This window comes from Temnothorax americanus, unplaced genomic scaffold (assembly GCF_048541705.1).
Source record: "Temnothorax americanus isolate GAGA-0224 unplaced genomic scaffold, ASM4854170v1 Scaffold7, whole genome shotgun sequence".
Classification (NCBI taxonomy): domain Eukaryota; kingdom Metazoa; phylum Arthropoda; class Insecta; order Hymenoptera; family Formicidae; genus Temnothorax; species Temnothorax americanus.
In genome coordinates this window covers 6,216,766-6,227,764 of record NW_027509792.1, presented here as the reverse complement: position 1 = coordinate 6,227,764, position 10,999 = coordinate 6,216,766, and the positions used below count along the sequence as shown (strand labels likewise).

General features: G+C 37.2%; 1 protein-coding gene across 3 annotated transcripts in view; it reads left to right on the top strand.

Moving 5' to 3' along the window:
- Positions 1-576: 576 nt before the first annotated feature.
- LOC143905935 (zwei Ig domain protein zig-8) overlaps positions 577-10,999 on the top strand; it is a 131,089-nt gene continuing 120,666 nt past the window's right edge. For all 3 annotated transcript variants that reach the window (XM_077421604.1, XM_077421606.1, XM_077421600.1), the window contains exon 1: positions 577-1,487. The gene's annotated coding sequence lies outside the window, so the exon portion shown is untranslated. The remainder of the gene's footprint in view (positions 1,488-10,999) is intronic.

Genomic DNA, 10,999 nt, shown 5'->3' with positions numbered 1-10,999 from the left:
AAAGATTGGTTCTCCATTAAGTATTCGTCGTTTACGAATATACTTTAAAGTAAATTGTGCTATTTAATCTTAATGTAACAATTGATAGTTTTACATTGATAAACATAAATTAAACAAAAAAGAGATAATAGGATAAAAGAACAATTAAACGTGTGAGAAAACGAAAGATAGAATTTATAATATTGACATGTATTACAAACAAAAAAGAAATGAAATTACAGAAAAGTATGCGAGCATGGTTTCTTCGTAGTCTTCCGTTTCTGCATGGTTCAACGAAGGATTAACTTGAAAAAAAGAATCGAAACTTCGTAGCTGCAACGTGAAGGAGAAAAGAAGGCTTCACGTGTCGCAATACGAGATCGAGCGAGATGAAGAAAAGCACGGCGGAGGAAGAGGAAAAAAAGGGAAAAACCCGTATGAGAGAGAAGAGATCGCGTTAGAAGAGGAGCGGAGGAAAGTACGGAGACTGCGTGAGAGTGGGAAAACGTGGCTGTAGGGGGTGAGGTGGAGAAGCGATAGAGCGAGTTTGGCCGGAGAGAGGGAGGCAGCGACAGAGACAGAGAATGAGGGTTGGTTTGCCGAGCTCAGTTACGCCGCGCCCCTTGCGATGAGCGTTACACCACACGAGTGAGATCGCGGTGTCTCTAAAAGGGCGATTGCTTTTCTCTCTTCTCCACACTGCCACTTTTCCTCCCTCTTTCGTGGTGGTGTGAATAATGCGGCGCGATTGTTAACGCAACGAAAAGCTAGGAAAAGCTCCTCGCCTTGTAAGGGAACAGGTAGCGCGTTAGGTGCACGTGTTTCCCTATCGGAGGAATTAACAGCCGATTTTGTCGACATTCGCGTTAAGTCTCTTCCATTATTTTTCCGCATGATAAAAACGCATTGCCAGATAATTTCATCAAACTGTCCATAAATATTTTATGGTAAGAAAGACATGAGAAAATTACAAGGTGGTCTCACGTGGAAATTAAGTGTGTTAGAGAAAACGATTAAAGAACGTGCGACTATTGACGAATTATATGCACTTTTCGGTTTTGTGTTATACGAACAATGTAGTTTCTGATTAACATTGGTGACTGGATGATAGCTTATTCTCGTGCAAATATTCGTTCTCGCTCTCGAGAGAGACATTCAGCAAAATAAAGTACCGTTTAAATCAAAATAAGTCGATCGTAAAGCTGTGCAAATTCGTCGTCTACGAGAAAGAACTTGAACTCCGCGAGGCTGTTTGAATTTGAAGTTAATCTATATTATCGCGGAGCGGACAAATGCTTGCAACGATGTAGATGTGGTGTGGTAAAGTTTTAACAGATAAAACTTTAAAGAAAGAAACATGAACATGATTGAGTGATCAATGCGTGAATTTGTTTAAAAAGTTTTCAAATAGGAAGATATGAAGTAGCCGAAACTTTCAAAATCCACAGAGTTGGATTGGATGAAGCGAAGTTAAAAAACGGTTCAATTCTGAGGCCAATTCATCAAAGGTAAAATACTTAATATTTTTCGCGTTCAAATAATTTTCAGTTTAGAGAGATGGCGGTTAATTTATCTAATAAAAAAATTTAATTTGTTGCTTTTACGCAATTCTTATTTTGTTATATTAAAAAAGCAATTTTTATAAATAATGCAAAACTTTGAAAATTTTACGTTACCATGTTACGTAAAAAATAAAACGCAACAACAATTTTATAACTTTGTTACTTGATCTTTTCATAGCAATGTTTTTTATCAAAAAAAATTATTACACGATATTTTATATAAAAATGGTATATTCGTCTAACATGTGTACTAAAATATGTGCAGTTATGAGATCTATCGTAAAAAAACTTTCTATGACAAATATCGTGACATATCGAATAACTTTCAGCAAAGGGATTTAAATCTTTTTAATGTGTTGTACGCGGAAACTTTATCTAAAAATACATGGTACGTTTGAAAAAAAATATACATACATACATGTATATACATATATACGCGTATCTATATACACTACTGTACACATTTTTAAGATAATATATATCAAAAAATATCGTTACACAAAATTAAAAGCAAAAACTGTGAGAAAAATACGCCAAATTTCACACTTGTCCCGCATTTTTTAGCCGCAAAAACTGTGGTAAACATAGGTCGAAACACAAAGCGCATTGGCACGCTGCATCTATTTACGAACTATAATTCCGCAAAAAAGGAATAAACGAATAAATATAAGCTTCCTGACATTATATGCTGTGCCGGCATTTATATATAAATCCATGTTTATATATAACACATTCCGCAAAATGTGTTAAGCCATGGATGTTGGATTTCGGAAACCCGGCATTTTTTATAAAACGTCTTTGATGTCACGGACAATTTATCACGAACAATCAATTGTACGTTTTGTGTGAGCCAACGAGGTAACATGGACGGATGCGCAGGAAATTGAGGACGGAAACTTGAACGAGATTTTAACCATCTGGACGGAAATGTCGAGGGCGTAACCAACAGAATTCATCCTCGCGGCGATTCAAACTTGCTCGAGTTTAGGGCGGCCCGGAGAACAAGTATACGTTCGAGTTTTAAAAGTCAGCTCGAGTTTTCCAGCAACCGAATTGGCAGAAGGAAATCTCCGTGCGCGTGTGCGAGAGACAGTTGTGTACGTCCCACTATTGAATTGTCTACAATCATCTAGGTCAAAGCGACCAAGAGCGATAGAGGAACTTGAACTCGAACGCTGACTTTGTCCCCTATTGCCGATTTTCGCCTGTTAATCTCATCCTTCTCTCGAAGTCGGACGCCACGCGCGACAGTAAACAAACCTAGATGCAGCTTCTATAATTTAAATTACATTACCTTTAATAATTTGCAAGCTCTGTATACATCTCTCAGATATATTACAAAATATTAGAAGAAGTTTCGCAGAAGTTTGACAGAGATTTATTGAATACGAATAGAGGTACTCGTAATTAATCAAAACGTCAATACGATAGAAATAGATCGCTTAGTAATAACAAAGTGCGACATAAAGGAACGATGTTAACGATAACCCAATTATTATCCAAAATATTCATCAGTTATAAGCATTTTTAGTTTCAATATGTAAATTTGGCATGCTAAAAGTAGGAAATTTCTCTCGTATCATGGCCGAATAGCCTCAATTATAAACAAATTAAAGTTGTTGCGCCTACTGAGCATTTTATCAGCTGGTTTTCAGCCGTTTTCGTGACAAGCGGAGGAGACACCGCCGCTGCGAAAATCCGACGAGCTTTTCGCTTTTTGTCAAAAGATTGGATGATTAATCATGACGTCCTATATCCTCTTTGCGCCCTTTGGCCTATGTGTGTGTACACGTACGTGATACGCAGTTATTCCCGCGCGCGCGCACATGCGTCACCGGGCTATGTACCTTTTAGTGAACGAGAATTCATCAACGTCTAAAACTGGAGTGAAGCCTTTGTGAGTGATTGACCCTCCCGTGCTAGACATTGTCGTTCACCGCGTTGTTTCATTCCCAAGTCTAATATTTCTAATCTAATAGTCCAATACTTTTAGCACGTTCACTTTGCTTTCCGGAATGTACCACAACATTTGAAAGGAATGAAGATAAATTATTATTAGCGTTTTTGCGAATGCAATGTGTCAAATATTATGCAATATACGCCGATAACCTTTACTTTCCAGAATAGCTTTATATTTAATCGTAACTTATTTAAATTTATCACGACTCTATTAGATTTGCAAGTTCTTATCTACGTTCCAAAATCTAATCATCGTTTTGTAACAAGTTTGTAACTTCATAATGTCACACTGTCAAACGCGTCATGTGTCAAAATTGCATCTAATAAAAGAGCTAACTTTTATTGAGTAGTTTTGATGGTCGCGGCGCTAAAATATTATAAATCAATTACGATTATTCAAGAGTGTTCGCCTCAACAGATTTATCCTATCATCGTTAAGAAAATCTCTCTCTCTCTCTCTCTCTCTCTCGCTCTCTCTCTCTCTCCCTCCCCCCCCCTTCTCTCATTTCCAATATGCAATTTACAGTTTTAAATACATAGGTTTGGCCGTCGCATCAAAACTGGCCTTATTCAATCCCGTCTCACCGTTTAATCTGCATGAGATAGGCAGGTACGATTAGACGATTCGGCGGAAACGGAGAACCATTCAGTATTCCGCGCTTATCCGCTCGTTCACCGGCCCGGCCTCGACAATTCACGTTAGCCATGTATTAACATGGCCGAATTCAACCGGGAAGCTTATAAGCTTTTCAACACGCGGATCAACGAGGGTTTGAAGCCTGCCGAACAAGGGCAACATAACCCTAGCGTATATGTATATCGCGGTCGGATCGATTTCCATATCTCAAACCGTTTCCCGATCCCTGAATGAACACTGCCGGGATAATGTCATACGGCATTTAAGCTATGTAAATTTCACTGTGCAATTGTCGGTATCGTTTGCAGCTAATTATCTGCTTTCCTTGCATTGTGCTTCAGTCAGAATATGGCATTTCCCTGAATGTATATTATTCTCTTTCAATCTCACTGTTTTCGATCATAATAGCTATCAGAATGCTTCTATTAATTCGTTGCGCTCTCGATATTTTATCATACACGATCTTCGAGATTGCTTCGGAAAAACGAGATAGAACTTGCGCAAAATTATTGAGTCGCTCACGTTCGTTTGCGTCGGAGCACGAAGACACAGGGCATCGTAATTGTTGCGCGGATAAAATTAATCATCTTGGTTTACTTTCAATTTATATTCAAGCCGCTGCTTGCTAACGACGTTCACGATGAACAATACTAATATTTACTTGTATTACAATTACAACAACTCGTTCTCGTTGCAGAATTGCAGAATAATAATGGTATAGCTGTATATCACATTTATTTAAAAAAATGAGATTGTCTAATTAAGTTGCGTAGTTAATCAGTCAAATTTTTGCGAACTGTACTGTTTATACAAATTTGATAACGCTGAAAGTCAGGAAATGCTATACACCTATGAAAGTTGATATATACATTGTATTTGAACATACATAATATACCGTTTGATTGGCGTTTATCATAAGCGGCGTATGCTGATGCGCATTTGCGCACATGCATGCAATAAGTTAATCATGCGTCGGTGTAGCAGACAACGTGAAATACGGCACGTGTAGTGATTAAATATATATGCAATTATGTGTGATCGATGGAGTATTTACATAAAGCAGCCGATTGATATAATGATCCTGAGAAGTATGTATGATATCGCTATATATGTATATGTTATATTGTTATTCGCATTCTTTTTAAAGCGAGCAATCCAGTATGGTATCAAATTTTCGAAAGTAATCGCTTTGTCACGTAGAAGTTGACAGGGTTTCGGTAATAGATTTTTGCGTTGTTTGCGCGGGAAAAATTGACTGCGCGAAACTTGCACGGCGATTCACGGCGAGACCGTGTAACACGGCACAGCTTCCCAAAATTACTTTCTCGCAGCGCGCAATCCGGAATATCGCCCACTTCTCTCTTAATACAATACAGTTTTGCATCTCTATGAAAGTTCAATCAGCGAGTAAACCGGATTATACGTCACATCGTTCATCCGTTTCTCCTAAACCGCGTACGAATCTCGGTATGTACATCAGAGAACATATCGATACATCAAATGCAATGAAACAATATCGAACAATATCGAGCAGTCACATCGGGGTGCATGCGATGGTTTAATCAAACAGTTTTGCATCTTGTGCCTCGGGGGAGATACAAAAACCCCGTAATTTAACGCAACGCTGTAGATCAGATTATGCATACATTGACTAGCGTTCCCAATTTTTAACTGCGCGAATCTCCCGTATTCTGTCGGCATACCGAATGGACGGTGTAATTGCAAAATCCGTAATGAAATATTGCGTTTTCCCCGTGTTTCCGCATATACGCGTGGAACTGCAATTCTCCTCTCTCGCGTACGAGTTTTCTTTTCATTTTTCTCCGTTGTGGAAATCCGCCATCTCCGTTCATCCGCGCATGTTTGCGACAACGATCATTTTTCTCGCGCTCAATAGTGCTCGTTCCAGGATGTTAATTTGCAAGCAATTTAGTGCAAATCGCAGAGGAATGGAGAAACAAAACGAGTCCTTGAAAAAAAAAATAACAGAAAAATTAATTTTCCACACTGTTTGTCTTGAACGTTGGGTCGAGATACCCAGCATGTGGCGGCTGTTTCCTCTACGTTCTGTGTTACGGACGGAATTGCGACTCACGCTCGAATAAAGAGTCACCGGTACCGTGAAACGAGAACGGCAAATGAATTTCAGCGTGATTCCAGCTTTATAATCCCGTTTAATAGCTAATGAGAATAAAATTCTGAAAATCACTCGAAAATCTGTCTACTGTGATAAGCTTATTACGACTTACAATTAGGCCACGCACACACACAGACTTATAGTTTACGTTACTGTCATTACGTATTCTAATAACTCTTTAGTTTGTGATATTGCTACAGACATCGCTATTAATAATCAGCTACTAAATGGGAGATAGAAGTGCTGAAAAGCTCCATAAAGCTTATCTATTTTTTTCACTTTGTTAGTCATTTAGTTGTGTATCTGATTGTGAGTGTGTAAGATTAATTAATCAGGATAACAAATGTGTTTCGTTTAATTCTGTTTAGAGCTTAAACATTTCATTCAATTTGATTCAATATGCATGCGCTATGCGTAATTTCGAACCACGCCAAGCGAATTCATTTGCCACAGAAGTAGCAACGTACGCACGCACGTAAGTGACAACTTATCGATGCAAACTTGACGGTACCGCGTGAATATTGAATGGCGCATAGCGTGTACACACTATACGTAAATCAACATTGTGAATGTATTAATTATTCGCCCTCGACAGACGCACGTTCCCAGAATCTGACCAGCTGTACGAGGCCTGCAGCTGGTTAACATGTTCGATGATGTTATTTCGATAATATAAAAAAGATACAAATATCGACCATATTGCATAATTCATTTTGCTGGCTCATCAAAACATATTGGAAATTATAATTTGTTTATAATTATTCTAGAAAAATATTTAATCCTAACATTATAACAAAAACTTCATTCGCGATGTTTGTATATAAGTATTTAAATAAAACGGTTATATAATAATAACACGCGGTTATGTAATTTTTCTAAAAGTTGATTTAAAAACATTTTACTTTCATATTTGTGTCGATATTTACATTTTGCTTGATTGGAAATCAAATGTACTATTGTGACATCTTCAAAACATTTAATAACTCATTAGTATAATTTAAAACATTTTTTTTAACATTTAAAAAGAGAGACAAAAAAAGAGAAATTTATTTCGTATGTACAATGCATGTAAAAAATATCAACAAAAGAAAAAAGTGCAAACGCGTGATTTTTGTTTCGCAAATTGTAAATTTGAATATTCAATGCACGGCTCAATTAAGAGATCCCTGCTTTCAGCTGTTGTTGGCTAAATAGTTATATACATCAAGTGAATACACAGGAAAAACTTTTCCGATTCGACGTACTAACATTTGGTATTGATGGATTTTTTATCGAACACACAATACCGCCGGCTACGAAGAGCCTCGCTTCATTTCACTGCATTTTCCAAGCCATGTTGGTATTTTTCCGCGTCTTTTAATTTTACGGTTTTTACAACGGTACGAACAGCTTCTCTCACGTCGAACTCGTAACTCTTTCCGCGGTCAAAAATACGTGCCGTGTTCGTGAAGCTTCTACAACAACCACAGCACAATACGCGAGTAAATTCGCCGCGTTCCGGCTTTCTGTTTCTTCCACCTTGAAATAAGAGTTAGCGTTTAAAGTAAGACGCCAGGGTGTACCAGGATTTCGTGAGAATTAACAGCGCTTTCATGAAATTGCATGTGTATGAAAATGAAGTGGGTTGAACGAATTTCCATATAGCTCTTTTTTATTTACATTAACAAGATGCAATAGCGGCAACGTATATCAAGAAAACGCGCTAGCGCTGGGGAAAACAAAGTAAATTAAGTATGTACTTAGGTATGTTTTGCGATATAATGGATTAATAAATAAATAAATGTACAATATATATATATACCGCAAAAATATTTTCTGAAAAATATTTTGTTTCCGAAATATCAACTGCAGATGTTGAATCATTGATTATCGCTAAATTGTTTTTAAAAATTTGATTTTTCTCATATACGTGTTATCTTGCAAAATCTTGTGCCTATATAATATGTGCGTATTTACACATGCACATTAATTTATTAATTTAGCTGAATTTAAAGTGATAAATATTTAAGGTAGGCGTCTCGCTACGTGCTAGTCATGTGACTGTTTGTAGGTTTTTACGTTCAGAAATATATTTCAGGCAATGTTTGCTAAGGAAAAAATAATTTTATGACGTATGGTGTAAAATTTCATACGTGACAAAGTATGTTACTTTTTCCAAATTATGTGATTTTTTTCATTTGACTCCGTTTTGATCAGCTGATCATGCGAGTCGTCGAGAAAGGTTTTACAAGTGAGAAAAATACTTTTCGATTGAATTTTGACACGTACCGAGAAAGGGTTTCAAAACGCATAACAGGGGTGTCAATCACTATCCACGTCGGCTAAGAAAGACGAGCCCCATAACCTGCAACTACAGTGATTAGCCAGCGGCGTTGCCAAGTCTTCCCAACCTCACCTCGACCAAAAAATGTCTGCTCGATTACCGCATTTTCACTAAAATAAACTAAAAAATTAGCAGCAAAATCTCCGGTAAACTATATATTTTATGGTTGCATCGGATTCTTCGAAATCTAATATACAAAAAGCAATGTTTTTTTCTTACTTCATCTAATCGAAAAATGCGAAAATATGTGATTGAAACCGCGATAGAGCCTTCTTTTTCTGGCCGTCTGTATGAAGTAATGCAAAATTTGTGATTTTCGAGATCGATTTTCTAGAGCAAATAGTCGGTAAGGAGCCACAGAAAAAAATCGACTGCAAAGCTGATCATATAATTTGATATAAAATCCGAAATCGAAAACTTTATCTAATACATGCCCTGACGTGACGACTACCTTAAATTATGCATATGCATATGATCAACAAAAGTTGCACTATATATATAAATTTTGTCTGTTATTTATAGCGTTTATTAACTTCTGTTCTGTTTATTTATGCGTAGCCTGATGGTAAATCAGATTGCAAAGTACAACTTAATATTATTATTAATATTATTATATTATTAATATCACTTTAAAATAATATTTCGGATCTTTAAAAACCTTGAATATAAATACGACATAATCTCTGATTTATTAATTTTTTCTTTTTACGTAAGCTTGCCCATTTATGTAGTAAATGGCCCGAGTTTAAAGAAATCGCTAGCATTAACTGCATAAAAGAGAGAATCGGATAAAAACTTCTCAAGTTATTTTTGCTGAAAAGTGCCATGTTTCTAAAATATTTCGAGATATCACATTTAAAAGCTCAAATGATAAAGAATTTCATTAAATTCTCGATAGTTCTTCTGACAATCAAATATATCATGAAACATAGAAGCAAAGCACTTTACTTTAAAGCATAAAATGCGATATTTTTAACAATATCACCTTGAAAGAAAGCGACGTGATAAAATACAAAATTTAGTTTAACGTTTCGTAGCATCGTCAGGCATAATGAATGGCAAACAAGCCGATCAAGAAGTCATTATCATTAAATATGCTAATCGCGGAAGTGGAAGTCGCCACGGGCGCATCCGCGTCGTAAGTTTCCGCCGGCAACATCCACTGAATTGCTAACCGTATGGCCATCGGCGTGGCGGAAGCCTGGAGGAACTTTCGTGACGAATCTCGTTTCGACCGTACTCGCATAATTTTGCTATTGAACATAGTCGGAAGTATGGTGAGCTCCGCATTTCGTGTCGCCCCTTTACGGCGTTCCCTCATTCCCTGAGCAGCCACGGCTCGCAACCCCGTTATCCGACCTTGTCGCACTCACCCGCCTTTTATCGCATTCCCTATCTTTTACTCTCTCCTTCTCCCCTCTCTCTCTCTCTCTCTCTCACTCTCTCGTTCTCTCTTCCCCTCTCTTGATGCATCCTCTCTCGATCTCTTCTCGCGCACGTCTGTGGTCCCTTCGCAGACCGGAATACAAATTACCCGGTAGCGTATCGCCTCACGAGTAAAGTAGATAACGGCAATTAGAACATCATCCAGGACAAGATGGGTCTGAATCGTTTAATCCTGACCCTTTTCTTACTTGCGAATAACGAATAGCGAAAATACATTTCGGTGCGACGAAATTCCGTCGGTGGCACATTATCAGTCGCATTGCCTGTTTAAACCATGCTAATGATAATGATAATCAAATCAACCTACATCAGCCAGTAACGCCGGCGTTTAATGCGAACAATTTATGCTGAAGCGATATTCAAATATGGCTCACTAATGGAAATAGTATTCTGCGGGAAATGTAAATCTTCTTTACTTTTCTTATCTTCAATTACTCATTCAGAAAACTTACTTTTACTCCTACGTCTTTACTGACCTAACGAAACGAGGAATTCAAGTTGTATGAACTAATAAACAAGTATAATGAAAAAATGAAAATGTGATAATATACGAAAACGTAATATAACATGATAATTCGAAATATTATAATTTTTTAATAAAATTATTTAACAAAATCTATGTATAACAAAGAGCTACATTATATTCGTTCGTTATTTCAACATCGAAAATTAACCGATCACGAATAAGAAAAATGTAAACACGCTCGCATACACGATCCTTCATTTCAATATATGAATTAATTGATATTATCGGACCAGCTCACCGAACAGAGTTTACTTTGACAGTAGCGAGAGAACGAAGATACTGAAGAATTAATACATGCGCAAACTCAAACCCTGAAGAGTGCACTTATTCGTGGAAAGTTATGCGCATGAAGTAAACAGCACGTTTCTCTTTTACTATGGTTCCTCCGGTAAATAAAATCAGTCGAGCGTTCCTATAATTTCTTGAAGCA